We start from the raw sequence: 15,237 nt of genomic DNA, 5'->3' as shown, positions 1-15,237 counted from the left end.
GGAGGGGAAAGCTATCTGCTACGACGGCTTTGTTTACCTGTCGAAGATCTACACAAATGCGGATACCTCCATCTTTCTTTTCCACCACGACAATGGGGGACACCCACTCGGATGCCTCTATTCGCTCTATCACGTCCATTTTTTCCAAGCGGCGGAGTTCTTCCGAGACTCGTGGCCGGAGTGAGAGCGGAAGGCGCCTGAGTTTTGAAGCAACTGGCTGAACTGTGGACCGTGTCTTGACGCGGTGAACAAAACCCTTCGCGATGCCAAGTCCTGGATCGAAAATAGCACCAAACTCTTCAACTAATTCTGATGGAAGGTGAATGGACTCCTCGGCCCCTGCCTTGACTGCGGTGTGCTCCGTTCGAGCGCTAGAACGCACCGCTGTCGTTTCAAGGCACTGTAGTGACGAGCCATCAATCTGCAGACCGAGCGCCCTGATTGCATCAATACCCAAAAGCGAGGTGCCTTGTTCAACGACATAAAAAAGAAGAACTGTTGTGCAGTTATTGTACGTGACATCAGCAAAGAAGCAACCACGCACTGGAATTGGTTTCTTCGAATAATTCAGTAGTCTAGTTCGAGCAGCTGAAAGCGTCTGTCCTTCAAAATGCTGCCTAAATAGGTCATGCGACAAAATCGAAACTGACGACCCTGAATCCACGAGGAAAGTTAACTTCGTTTCACCAACTGCTACTGATATGTAGATTGCGGGACGAGTGGATGTCGTCACAGCGAGAATGCTTAATACTTCTTCAGTTATCGAATTTTCGCCGTCTAGTTCACGAACCGGAGCGGCGTTTCTGTTGCAGACCGAGCGAAAATGACCCATAATACCGCAACCATGACACCGCTTGTTTTTGGCGGGGCAGCGGAATGAAGCTGCGTTGTGCCGAGGGGAACCGCAGCGGTAACAATGTGCCTGCTGGTTGCGAAAACGCTTCGAGGGACCGGCGGAAGTAGGTGCGGAAGGCGGAGTGTTTGCACGAGCATTTATGTGCGGCACATCTGCAGTGGAAAATTCTTGGAGGTCATTGGTGGCCTGTTCGAACTGCGTCGCTATAAGTACAGCTCGAGCGAACGAGAGGGAAGACCCTTCAAGAAGCAACCGCTCGCGCAAATTGCGAGATGATACACCCGCAACGAACTGGTCACGCAAGGAATCTTCTTGAGAAGGAAAAGAGCACGTAGCTGAAAGCTCACGTAACGCGGTAACGTACTCATTGATTGATTCACCGACTTGCTGCACGCGCCTTCCGAAACGGTGCCGTTCGACCACAACATTGATTGTTGTCGTGAAGTGCGCATGCAGCGCTGCGACAGCGATATCGTACGACGACGCTTCATGCTTTGTCTGAGTAGTGTCCTTGATAACTCCTGATTCTGTATCAGTAGTTGATTGCTCACCGGTCTTAGCATTGGCCAAGGATGGAAGCGGCAGAGTGTGAAATATGCGCTGGCCTTCGACACCGAGGCTGTGCAGTAGAAGAGCCTTGCGACGGTCCGGCGCGCACTCCGAAGCACCCGATGCGAGCAGAAAATTCTCGAAGATGCGGATCCATTGCGGCCAGGGTACAGCAGGACGGCCAGGCGTGGGCAGGAACGGGGGCGGTGGTGCCAGTCCGGAAACACTCATGGCGGAGAAAACAGTTGGCGAAAATCACGAAAATCACGCCCCCTTCTAAACGAGCATCCTCGTCGCCAATGTAGTGACGGCGTGTGCCGCCGATGAATGAACGACTAGACAAGTTGAGTGCCCATCGGAACAAAAGACCCTTTATTCCAAGTTGCGCATGCTTATATACCTAAACAACACTGGCGCCACCTGCGGCAGTGAATCTCGGAACCGTAACCAAAGAGACAAATATACAACAGGCACGACACACCACGCAGCTTCAGCGGGCACGCCAGCTGCAGACGACCTCCGCCCGCAACAGTAGTTAGATGCCAGCACAGGCTCTGTGATGTAGTCCAATTCCTTCATAGCTTAATCACTCAAATAAAGTCTCAAACCTTCCTTAACAGTGAAAAATTCTTCCACTAATTCACCGTCCCCGTGCTGCAATCTCAATTCCACTTGTTGGATTGCCGGCATTGCTAGGGCAGTATTTTAATCAACAAAGCCTAAATAATTGTAAATCCTACAATTTATTCGCCAGTAAAAGCATCCGATAGAAACATTAGCCATTTTATTCTCTCGACCACGTCGTTCGAACTAAAATGCAATGTAAAACGTGTAAAGTAAGAAAGAGAAATTCATATTTTGTCGCTGTGAGCCCTTTAACAACAGCAACGCAACAGCGTTGTTTTTTATTTCAAACGTTTGTTCTGCAGCTGTAGGATGGTGGGTACGAGTAAGGTTAAGCGTATTGCAACAAGATGTTTTCAGCCACGAAGTCTAACAGGGTGTGGTGATACGGTCCAAAGGGAAAGCGTTCGAACCAAACTGCTTACATGCACAAGTGACCCTTCTTTCATGTGCCCAAACACGACATCTGTAATTACGATGAAAGGCGCTTTTTGCACACGGGCTCTAAGTTCAAGCGACGAGTGCTGGATTTCTGAAGCTGAACGAAATCTTGGTGCCCATTACTGTAATTAGAGGGCCCGCCATTTCTGCCGCCCCATTACCCCATCCAGTGGTAAATAGGGAAGATAAGGCATCCCTGCAGACAAGGGCAGAAGGGCTGTACCATAAAAACAATTTCTCTGCTACAAAGAAAGTTTCACACGCTGCGTCGAATAACGTCACCAATAAAGAAGCGCCCCGCAATGGCGCCCTCGGATCTTACCCAAAAACATGCCCTCCAGGGGTCACTCTGGGGCAAGCAACCCCCAACGTGAAAAACAGACCAACATAGATAACCACAGAGGTGCCGGAAAGATGCGCAGGCGCGAGGAAATATCTCCCTTGTTTACCGCCCACCCCCTTGGTTAAAACCAAGCACCTCATAGAAGACAGTGCCTGCAGCATTTTGCGGTATAGCGATTCCCCTGCGAGGCAGGAATACAAGCTAGACTTTTCCCGACTTGAGCCAATTCTTCGCTTAGGCGATGCAAACACAGTGGCAATAAATATTTCTACGCAATCTCACAGACGTCCACCCTGATATTCGCTCGGTTTAGACACTTAGGCATCAGTGCGTCATCCGTGCTCCGTTCGTCAGCCGCACACCATAAAGGACGCTGCCCCGAATACCGCTCATCTCCGCAAACAAAGCCCGCCACGGTGGGCGCCATGATGCGAGGGTGCGCTCGTTATTCCCTCCCCGCTGGCATGCGCGCTGAGCAAACATATCGTCGGAGGGCTGCCCGGGGCGGGTCCGCTGTACACTGAGGCAAACAAAGAAATCGCGGGGCGAAGCGGTTAAACACCATGGGCCGTGTTTATTGCACGCGCAGACAGTACACAGAAAATAGACTACGCGTAGGCCAAACAATATTGGTCGCGTATGTGCTTGGTGTGCGCAAATGTGAAAAGACGATAGTCTTGGGCGGCCCCCACCTCATAGCAGCCTCTTCAATGTACCCCTAGCCCCTCTGTCGCTTGCCCTCCCCTCTTGCTCCTCCAATCATGAGTAGAATCACGGGTTGCTTAAGTCAATTCAATTTCCTCGCGCTCCGAACGGTTGCAACATCTTCTTCCGGTTGTCTTTGTGACAGCTCCAGCTGAAATCGTAAATACGCGAGGTTTTTAGGTTGAGTGATGGGGACAAGTATGAGCCATGGCTGCCGGTTTATTAGTTTTAAACCGTCTTAGCGGTATAAACTTTCGTTTTTAATCTCCTTTTAATTATGTTTGCCCATCGGTATAGTTTAGTCAAACACATACACAGACCGGCAGACAGAGAGGAATTTTTACATTTAGTCAGGCCAAAAAAAGACCATAGTAGTTAAAACGTGAGGGTTAAAATTTCCCCAGTACGTAATGATCGGCATGGTCTGGAGATTCGAATGCGGGTGCAGCAGGGAGCGGCCCCTGGTGGGCAAGAATCCTGCTCAGTGACCGCGTGAAGTCTGCATGGCATCGAGTTTCGTAGTAATTGCACTAGAGAGGACACTGCACCGGGGAATCCGTGTCTCGGGGGAGTGGGGGGTGGGAGGGTTTATGGGAACGCCACAGCTTCTGGCTTGGGCTTGCATTGACAACTGAATTCTTTAGCGGCTTGGCGGATTTGCTTTCTTCAGTATGCAATAACTAGTATACCAGCTACGAGGTAGCCGAAATCCTCCGTGTTCTGCGGTAGCAGTGAGCCGTGGCAACTGCGTGCTCGGTAAAAAAAGAGCAGGCGGTGCGTGACCGTACCTAACCTTCGTCATGCCAGAGTCGAAGGAACGTGTGACGGACGAGGTAATATGCCCCGTGAATGTTGTAGCTGAAAAAGAAAAAGAAAGCAAACGTACTTCGACTAAGACCACGTACACAAGATAAGGGCGCCTGTATCCGTCCTGTGTTGTCTTCGTTCACGCGTGTTTAACGTCACGTTTTCTTTTTCAATGGGTACGCTTCAAAACATTTTCAAGCTCTTCAAACGACTTCTTATTTGAAATAATGGTAAAAGTAATAAAAAAAGAGAGTCTAATGAGTTTCCCCCAAAATAATAATATTTTTATTAACGAGCAGCTCGGCCCGCAAAATAGCAGTCACAACCATTCTGGTAAAGATACGCTTTACTTCCTTCTTCCTTAGCTTTAAAACATCCTGTTTTATTTTCCACTTAAGTAATAACCCACCATTCCTTACATTTTTGTGGCACTGTGTTTGAACATACGGCCACTAAAACGTTTCAATCCAAGCCAATGACGATACTAAGGCTAGCGCGCGTTATAGTGTCAGTCCATGGCAGCACAGGCGGCCTTAATATGAGCCGCGCATACGCTAGCGCCAGATTACTCTCTACTGTATATATTAAGAAACTCTTTACCGCATGGAACACGTGCCGAAGTTGAGATAGTGCCTGTCTTCGCCTCCGACTGGCAGCAAAACTGCGTCAACCGGGGAAGGGGGTGCTCATCTATGTGCCGATACCGATCTCGGCGAAGGTAACCCCATCCCAGATCGAGAGAACCGGCCAGACACTGACGGGCACGCTCGATTTCATGTGCGCGATAATGCGTCGACGCGCGGTTTCACGCTTGGGAAAAAAACAACCCAAAAGCACCACATTTTCTAACAGCCGACATATGGGAAAGCCAGTTGAACGGGTTCACGAGGTGGTCGCAATTGTTACAAGCGTTGAAACATGCGTTTTTCTGGTGGATATGCCGCAGGAATGTTGCTCGAATAAAACACCGAAGCGACGAGTTCTTCTTTTCACAACAAAGTCGGGCTTTTCGGTGCAGTGGTCCGACAGAACAGGAAAACCAAAGGGGGTTATGGCAACTTCTAAACATGCTTTATTTTCATTTTAGAGCTACTGGCCAATAAAGTGCTCTGTTATGCAAAAGCAATGCAGCTGAAGCTTGATAAATTTACAATCGGGCCAGGGAGAAATATTTCCCGTAAACAAGCTAGAGATCACAGATCTGGCTCTTCGAACGCTCCGAACGTAGTGGAGGCAAAGAAACTGAAAAAAATAAAACAGTGGTTAACCACACCGTAATTTTACATGTCGTAATATCGTCAACGAATTAAAACAAAATCTTCTAAAAAATGTCTTTGCATCACGTGCACTCTAGTGGTGAATATCTGTTTTAATTTGATTGGGAAGGTGCGCACTCTCCGAGAAAAATATCTACCTATCTAGAATTGTTCTAGACGTGAGTTAAACACCTGAGCTAATTTATTTTGTCTCAATGATTGGACACATCTCACGCTTGGTCAGGGTAGATATATAGCCAAACAGATTGGCCTAATGTTGCGTAAGCAAACGGTTGTGATGCGATCGCGAAGCAGCCGCTCTACTAAACCTCAATTGACGTTTTTTGTTAAAGCACACAAATAAAGATTTACTTGTGCAGAATGTATGCTCGAGTTTTCACGAAAGGAAATATTTCATTAAAAGGTTATATACCACCAAACCATGGTAGATAGGTAGCTTATTTGACATTTCAAATCTGCCGCAGCGTATAGGTTTGTGAGCAAACATACGCTTTTAGTCCGAATTCCCAATTAGGTTCCATATGTCTGGCAGTGTGAATGTTCATGATCTGAGATTGACAAAGCTTTTCGGACTTTTGTGATTCGCTGCGCCCTCTTGCGAGGTTCATTCTCGGAACAAAACATCATTGCCCCTTCCTAAAAAATGTCCAGAAAACGCGAAAGCTTCCTCTCATCAAAGTGGCATGAAAAGTGCATTAAAACCTTCGCTTAAAGGGTTTTTAACCTTTGCATGAAAGTGCGTCCAACCGATTGTCAAACCTTCATAAACTCACATTTCAAACGAAAAAACCATCCCGTGCGACGGTTTTTCGCGCACTACGTAACTAACGCATCTGCGAGAGATCTGAATGCATAGCGATACGTGGTGTATGGGATAAAGGTATACTTTAGAACTCCTTCAGAATTGATGCGGGTATATTCTTATCTACAACTGCCTGTTTTTCGACATTTCTCAGTAACCGTTTTGACAACGCGGAAGCCAAGTAACACGGAAGCGCCTTGTGTCCAGAGTGCGCAGGTAATATCAGAGCTTTTCGGTCGGGCGACCGGTATATGGGGAAATTCACTAGTTGTTTAACCGGACGCTATCGCTTCCACTAAGAAAGCTTTCACCGTAAAAGGAAGACGGTGATTAGGGCACAGACTGAGAAAAAAACGCTTTTCAGTATTTTACGAACAAAAATATTCGTAAATGAGGACATTATTTTATTTGTTTATTTACTTCCAATTCGGACACTCTGAGCTTGGTAGCATTGCAGCTGTGGCGAAAAAATGCAATGCACTGACATGCCACAGCAGTTTCAAGAAGCGAAGAAAAGAATGGGGTGCACAAACAAACATTCGTCGCTTAGTGATGATGCGTTACAATAAATTTTTTATTGTAGGAAAACTGCCGGCAAGAATTCTATAATTCTAGCATTTCAATACAACATATTAAAAGAATCAACCAATGCTGGACACTGCAAAGGCTCAAACGTTATAAAAAATACTCGCGGAGATTGTACTAGTGGTGCAAGGCTGCAGAAACAGCAGAGCTCCGGTTCAACCTAGCTTCTCGATCGACCTGCGGATGGACCTAGCCGGATCTCAGGAGAGACGAAGCAGAAAGAGCGAGTCTATGCACGTTCCTCGTACGATGAGCGACAACTCACCCTCGACATTAACAGCCGCCAAAACATCGTCGCTGCCGACCGAGTCAAGCCCGGTTACATTGCCGTTCTTAGACCCACCCGGAGATGCCTCGGCTGAACGACTGCGCCAAAGAATTTCCAAGCTCAACCGACCAAAATCGTCGTGTGGGCAACACAACGGCCTCGATATTTTTATTATTTATTTTTTTGGCGGGGGGGAGGGGGGGGGATAGAGAGAGAAGGCGACCCTATAGCGACAGGCGCTCCACGAGGCCGCTGCCCAGAGACGACTACGACGCCGGCGGAAGCTCCTCACGTGGCGCGAGCTCACGCTTAGCCCGGTTGATGCCAGGCAGTCCTCACGAGGCGCTCGCTCAGGTGCACTCGACATTTTTATTCTGCTAAACCCACTGCGCAAATGCCGTACCAAGCGCCTTGCACCGGGGGACATTTTTATCGTATTTTTTTGCTTACGCCAACGGACCGAGCTCAGGCTTAAATAGCTTTCCTGTTAAGAACACGCTCATTTCATCTGTGAACCCTATACTACTGCCTGAGAACTAGGAAAAACTAAGGTGAAATACACGTCAATTACAGTATTTAAACCCAGGAGCAGACCGTATTATGTGATTAAGAGCCACATCATTTCAGAACTCTCAGCACCAAGATTTTCTACAGGTGGGAGGGTCGGCCGGCGAGCACCACTGTTATTTGCATTCTTCCGCAAATAGCACTGCTGCTCGTGGGGCGACGTTTTGGTTGGTTGCAACCCGATATTCCTTCTTTCACAGTATATCACGGTACTTCACTACACACAGCCAAATTTTGGTGGGAATGGTTCTGCGAAAAGAAACGGGAAACGCGGTGCCTCCTACGCGCATTGGGAGGCTGCTGTAAGCTGCCGCGGGCACCTGCCGGAGCGCACTTCTGTTCCATCACCTCCGCCATATGCGGCCGCGGGTAATGGCGGCCTTTATGTCCAGTTTCGCTTCCGAAAACCGCTATGTTTAATTGTGGTGTGAGCAGCGCGCGTATTTATTGCAAACGCGGAGTTTTACATTTATTGCAGTTTTTTACAGGTAGAACATTTTTAAAACAATGCCCAAGAATTCTGTTTTAAAACATATCCAAATGAACCTTTTCTCGATTGTTCTTCCTGGATGTGTTTCGCAGAGCTTGTTCATTGAACATGGACGTACTCTGAAAGAGAGTTTTTTTTCCAAATGACACTCCGTAATGAAGGTCGTAGGTCATTGCCGTCTTTACAGTTGGGAAATAATAGCACTTGTAATCTTAATGACAATGGTGAGGATGATGCCTTACCATAAGAAGTCACATACAAAATTGGGACACTTTCTACCTACCAATCTATGCGGCGTCCGCGTTGTCTTCGGGGTCCAACAGTAAATCAACACGCGTCACTAAGCCATTTTATTATAGCAAACTTTTCTATGCCCCTCGTTGGGGTTGAATGCAAGCACGCACTGCAGAAAAGCCAGCTTTTTATAATGGGGGAGCACGTGATGATGGGAATGAAATGTGAAGCTTTAATTCTACGAAAAAAAAAACGCCTTGCACAAAAGCAACCTTAAACAAAGGGTCTCCACAATGGCGCATCAAGCGTTTAAAAAAAACGCTTCCCGTGGTAGGAATAAAACCTTGGTTCCCCGGGTGATGAAGCTTATGTCTCTTCAATTGCGCGAGTCCAACAGAGCCGAGGCAGTTTGGACTTCAGACTTTTACTTTGATTAGAGTTGAATAGGCAAGGCTTTGCGTTGTAATCATATTTTCGTTAATAAAGGAGCTTTGTTAGGTCACAAATATACATGCTAACCTGGGAGAATTCTCTAATGCGCATTTTGACGGGTTTGCCTAGGTGTACTTTCGAAATGATAATTATGCCGCAAACAGGGGCGTGGTACGGAACCGTGGTACGGGACCGTGACGAATAAACGGAGCCGAAATAATTAATCGGTGCCAGTTTTATGATGTGGCGCAGCAGTTCTAATATGAACGAAGATGGCCCATAAATGATGTACAGACTCTAAATCATTGCGGTGCACAAAAGCGAATCTCCGGGTACAAGGCCAGCGTATTCATCGGCTATCGTGATTTATCGTGGTGACCGAAAAAGAACGACGAGTGCAGCGTTTTCTTTTTCTATGTGCATAGGCCGCGCCATTGACATCTCGGCTTTTGTTTTGTTGTTACGTAGGCGATGCAGAAGCAACATGGTCAGCCGCAACCATGCGTGTGCAAAATTACCGACACAATGTCTTGCTCCTAGTATCGAATATTTTGAGCATGTAACTTTGAAACCAGCAGAGCGTAAGCCTTCTTAAAATACTACACATGGCGTAACTCTTGTCTAGAACATCTGGAACATGAAGCTTTGAAACTAACAGATTATGCGCATTCTTTAGAGTTAAAGTGATACTTTAGACAAGAATGTTGTTCAATGCTCGATGTGTACGTACTGAGGGTGCCAGCATTTTCCAGGTTTTTCCTGAAAGGCGCCATGGACACAAAACACAAGTTTGGTTCATTGGAAATATTTCGTCATTATAATCATGCTGACACGATTTTTAAGGTAAAGGTCGCTCAAATAAGTTACATAATAAGGGATAAAAATGATTGCACACGTGACCGACTAGTTTATTTCCCGCACTAGAGCATATGACGGTATCTGCACAGCTGTGCAATTGGCTGAGGCAGGGAAAAGCAAACGCAAGTTAACCATGGCTTATAAGATGCACAACGAGATATTTTCGCTTAAATGTAATGCATATTCATTTTATACCAGTCAGAGAAGTGGGGTGAGGAATGGAAGTTACTAAAAGTACGCGTAAACATCGAAGTACCAGTGCGTTCTGCTTTTGGTACTTGGCGCACTATGCTTGTTATAGCAGCACAGCAGTGCGGTGTTTTGAGGTTGCTTCAGACGACACTGGTCGATTGGCGTAAGCGATATTGTCTTACGTGGCCATATATGTTGAACATACCCCATGTTTCAGGAAACTATTACTACCTACCGTAACAAAAAGAAGCCAGGTGCAAATACGTTGAACACAAAGGCGAATAGCGGTGCGGAGCAGTATGGTGGCTCCATATAGTAGGACTGATGGTTAACAATTCTCCGTCGTCTTCTGGATACTAAAATCTGTGCCTAATATCGATTGAAGACCCGTCCATGTGACATCAGGGCAGACAGCAAAAAAGGCATGATTTCATATTCGTATCTAGATTCAAATTATTTTATGTACAAGCACATGAGGACGTTAGAGTGAAGCTACAGCTGTGCAGCTAGACAAAGCTTGAAGACCCTGGTTACTTGGACAACTGTGCGTGCAATGGAAGTACGGCAGCAAATAAGTTCATTTACACCATTCGATTGCAGCATTTAAAATGTGTAAGTCATAAGTTGTACATCTAAAAAGCGCAATATACCAGTGCACTACACACCGAAAAAGTCGCGATGCTCAGACAATTTTACCAATTTCTCAGTGAACAAAGCACCACTTGCTGCCGTAAAAGCGCTGGGGAACTATAAAACACCACATCTTTCGAATAAAACAAATATGTAGTTTGTCTGCCCTTTTATGCAGGCTCTCTTCAATAAGTTTGAAGTGAATGTATGGGGACACCGATACGATTATTTGGGCTTGAATTGTGAAGTCTAATTTGGCACACTGCGCACCTCTCCTTTCGTGCTTAGAGGGGCGCTGCGGTGAAACGGGGTTGCTTTTAAATGCGTGAACTATTTTTACAAAACTGTACACGTTGGTGCAAATATCTCACTATATAAATTTTGAATATGGGTACCAAAAAAACAATGTCCGTGGTGTACTTTAATGATTCGAATTTTTGTGTTACACCCATTGAAAAGAAATCTTCTAGAAACGTGCCACCCCGCCATTAAGGCTAGTGCTAAGCCTATCATGTATAAGCCTATCAAGTGCTAAGCCTATCAAGCGTATCATGTCACACCACTACGACAGTAATACAAGATAAATCCGAGTTTATTACAGGAGCTACTGTATATTCTTTAAAAACAGCGGACATGACAAGCCACCAATTCTGCGTTGACACGTGACAGTGGCACGTGGCCAGTAGTTCATCTGTGTTGTTTTATTATCATCGTCACTTTTTTACGACGCTTCCTTCCTCTTACGTATACTACGACTGAGGGGCACGTTTATTCCGTGTTGCTAGCGACAAATATACCATATTGACGAGAATGTTGCGCGTAACTCACCTGATACTTCCAAAATTACGAACATAAAACTTCCGTTGTAGTTCTAAGCACGTGTCTCTAACATAAGTTCACACAGCCAAAGCCGCAACTCATTCATTAGGTTCACCTCTAGTCACCTAAAATCATTGAGTTGTAGAGGTCCACGAGATCCATGCGCAGAATCTCTTGCGGAGGACCTGGTTGAATACCACCGGGCACATTTAAGAATTTTTCTTTTCAACTCAGCAAATTTCTTTTGTTATAAAAGCTTCCCTAAAAAGTGTTGTATCATTCTCAGCACTCACGGGCATGTTTGCGCGAATCAGTTCTTGATGAGTTGTGAAAGAGCGCAAAACACAGCGCACAGGAAGACGAAGAACAGACAAGACGAGCGCTCACCGCTCACACATGTGGGATTCAATGGGGTTTGAACCCTTGTTCTCCCATTCAACGCTCGTACTGCTTATTCTCCGCCTTCCTCTGTGTGTTTTCTGCGCTCGTTTACAAAGAGTGTTCGTCATCCTTCGAGCCGTCGGCCACTTTGTCTACCATTTGCCAGCCATTGTTGTTGCAGTCACCGGCCGTTTTGTTTGTCATGGAAGCCAAATTCGCGACGAACACACGCAACTACTACTCTCTCTTTCAAATATAAAAACGTGAAGCTGTCCACGTGCACGCACTATCCACCCCAGTCAGCTAAAAGGCGGCACAGCACTGCCCCGCACCTTCGTGCTCGCTATAATTCATATTGCGCTTCCCAATTCCTAGTAGGGCGTCCGAGCACCGGGCCTCCCCTTGGACACCGGAGGACCGGGCGAAGGGTCATACCCAGGCTTGGCAGCGAGGTGAACCCCAGTTTCCATGGTTACGGGGCGGCAGCAGCCCTCATTCCTCATATTTCTGCCCGCACCGTCCCGCAGAACCAGTGACGTACTACGTCATGCGAGAGACTACCCCGTCAGCCTTCTCATAGCTTCATCGCTAAGGCCGCCGTAATCTTTCGAGCGGGTTATGTATGCCCTTACAAAGGCGCCACGCATAAATATTCCTGACTTTATTGCCTCTCTATGCTCGATCTGCGTTAGCGCCTTGTCATTTATGCGCGCTTCACTTTATATGCATCTTGGCCAGCACTTTTCTGTGAACGCATCCTTCGGCGAGCTTTACTTATTGCCCCGTGCCGAAATTAAGATAGATGTGCGATACCTCCTTTCAACGGTTCCTTTTTTATGCCCTGCAAGTGATTTTTGCAATGCAAATCGTCGATACATTTTCTCATCCTACATTCTAGTATATATAAAAAAATTTGTAAAACTGGAGCCGTTTTGTTTCCTTTGCTTTTGAAGTATTTTTTCTCCAAGGGTCATATGTCATTTTATTAATTTATTCATTACGTGAATTTTTTTAAAACATGATCCGGAATAAACGATCACTTCAGTAGAGCACCGAACAAGAAGTGATTGTTCGGGGCAGCTTATTAGAAAGCGAATGGCGAGAAAGCTGATCCCGTCGTTACTTCCAGTTGAAGATTATTTTTGTATCCACGACAGGTTTGCGTTTCTTTCAGGTTTTTTTAAGTGCGAATACACTTCTTAAGCGACCCTGAATCACGCGTCCACCGCCGTCCGTCCGTCCGCACCACATACCCACTTAGGCCGAATGGCCAAGAAGAGTTCCTAATTTCTTTAGCATATACCCACGTGGGGGATTGGCCAGGAATCGGGCGTGAGAAGGGCTAATGCACCCGCTTAAAGGAGTACTGACACGAAATTTCAAAGCTGAGATCCGCTCTAGCAATCAAGTACAACTACAACACAAATAGGTATCTGTGAATAAATGCATCTTCTTTTCTTTGTAGTTGTGTGTGTGTGTGTGTGTGATCTCTCTTTCGCGAACATTACAGAACCGCGCAAATTCAACTCCTGCATTCGCACTTTCACATTCTTCCCCTCGGGGAAATGCGGGGAAATTTTTTTCCTTTTAATTTTTCTTGGGAGACCATTACGCAAGTTATTTTACACAGTAATCATTACATGTATGAGTTAGGCCTCATTTTAGTGTGTACAAAAAAAAAATTTAATAGCCGTGAAAACGGCTGCTACGCCTTGCAGATTGAGGCCCCTCTACATAGCGACAACCAACCTTAATAAAGTACATCACTGCCATAAAGTGCAGTTCTCTGAGAGATGCGGGAATTTTGTAAAATTCCCAAATAAAGCGTCTGAGAAAGTCGGCCGTCAGAGAAAACGACGGCTTTGCTAGCTTATCGCACATCGGCATGTGTACTCATTTTGGACAGAGCAGTAACCATTCTTTTTATTTTGTTTTATACCGAGAGTGCCGATGTAGGCACGCACTATGATCAATGAAGCCTAGTTTTGTGACGAATATTTAGCCAAGATGAGCCGAACGTTGGGGCCATGCGTCCGTTTCCTGAACCTTCATAGAAGACTGGGATGTAGACACTCGGCCGCGGCGGCCGCTTTTTTGATGGAGGCGAAAAGCAAAAACGCCCGTGCGTACGAGATTTCGGTGCGCGTTAAAGATCTCCAGGTGGTCAAAATTAATCCGGAGCCATCCAGTACGGCGCGCCTCATCGCCTTCGTTGCGTCGGCGCGATACACCCTACAATCAATCAATCACTCAATGTAGACACCCACCCACAGTATGGCATTGGCCCCAGAATAACACCGTGAAGTGTAATATATTCTTGTCACCTATATCACGAAGTGGAGTCACTTTTCAATTTTATCACCCTGAAGCTTGTAATTCTACCTCTGTTGTTACGGTTTGCGCCCAGACTTATCAAGATAAAGTTCATTACAGTTGAAGTATCCTCGTGCCTGACCATGCAGCCATTAAAAATAGAGCCTCTACTGACACTGGGGGCAAATTCTGTACAATGACAGTCGTTAGTTTGCAGCGACGTGGTATTGGCTTGCAAATGCATTGATTGATTCTTCAGTTCGGGTATCGCGTGGAGCTGTGAAAAACAACGAAAATGACATGGGGCGTCATAGTGATCTTCCTGGTGCACTGCAGAAAGCGACGCGCAAAATGACGCGCGCAGTGTCATTTGGCGCGCTGTTTTTTCCCGTGCACCAGGGCTGTCCCTGGTGTGTTTGCGACATGAAGATAACATGTCAACTGTTTATCTTTGGTAGCGGTTTATCGCGGTAAATGTCGTGTCACCTGCACGGTACCTGTGTTATAACTGGGACGGCAATCTGTAAGTTCATAGCAGTTCTGACGTCTGCTTTCAGACTTTCAGGAATGTAGGACGAGGTGGTTCGAGTGATTGCATTGGTGACTTCTGAGGCACAAACTGGGTGGCGTAAAAAGAACCCTTGCAGAAGCCTCAGATGCGCCCCCTTGCGCCGTGCCAGTACAGTGGGTTTACAAACGGTACTTAAGCATAAAACTGAAACAGGGCGAGGAAGAGAAGTGGTTCAATGAGCCACTGAATGAGCCTATGAGCGTATAACAAGATTGTTTCAACGAGTAGTGATGAACACCGGGCGTGGTTACGCACACCGGGAGACCATGAAGGTACTAGAAGCGTACTGAGAACCAGGTAGCCGTCTAAATATCACTAACATCTATAACCGATCGATGCACAAGTACACAGCTCGTGAAGACAATCGTAAGACAGGTCTTTAACTAAAGGAAGGGCTGTTTTGACCCTACTGATACAAAATAGTGTCACCCAAGTGAAATGTGACTCGACAGGCGTAAGCAATCAAGTGTTGACTTTGATCACGACGTTGAAC

The sequence above is a fragment of the Haemaphysalis longicornis genome, unplaced genomic scaffold (genome assembly GCF_048455015.1).
Source record: "Haemaphysalis longicornis isolate Haplotype H1 unplaced genomic scaffold, Haemaphysalis longicornis Haplotype H1 scaffold_2, whole genome shotgun sequence".
NCBI classification, from domain to species: domain Eukaryota; kingdom Metazoa; phylum Arthropoda; class Arachnida; order Ixodida; family Ixodidae; genus Haemaphysalis; species Haemaphysalis longicornis.
Note: the sequence above shows the minus strand (reverse complement) of the source record.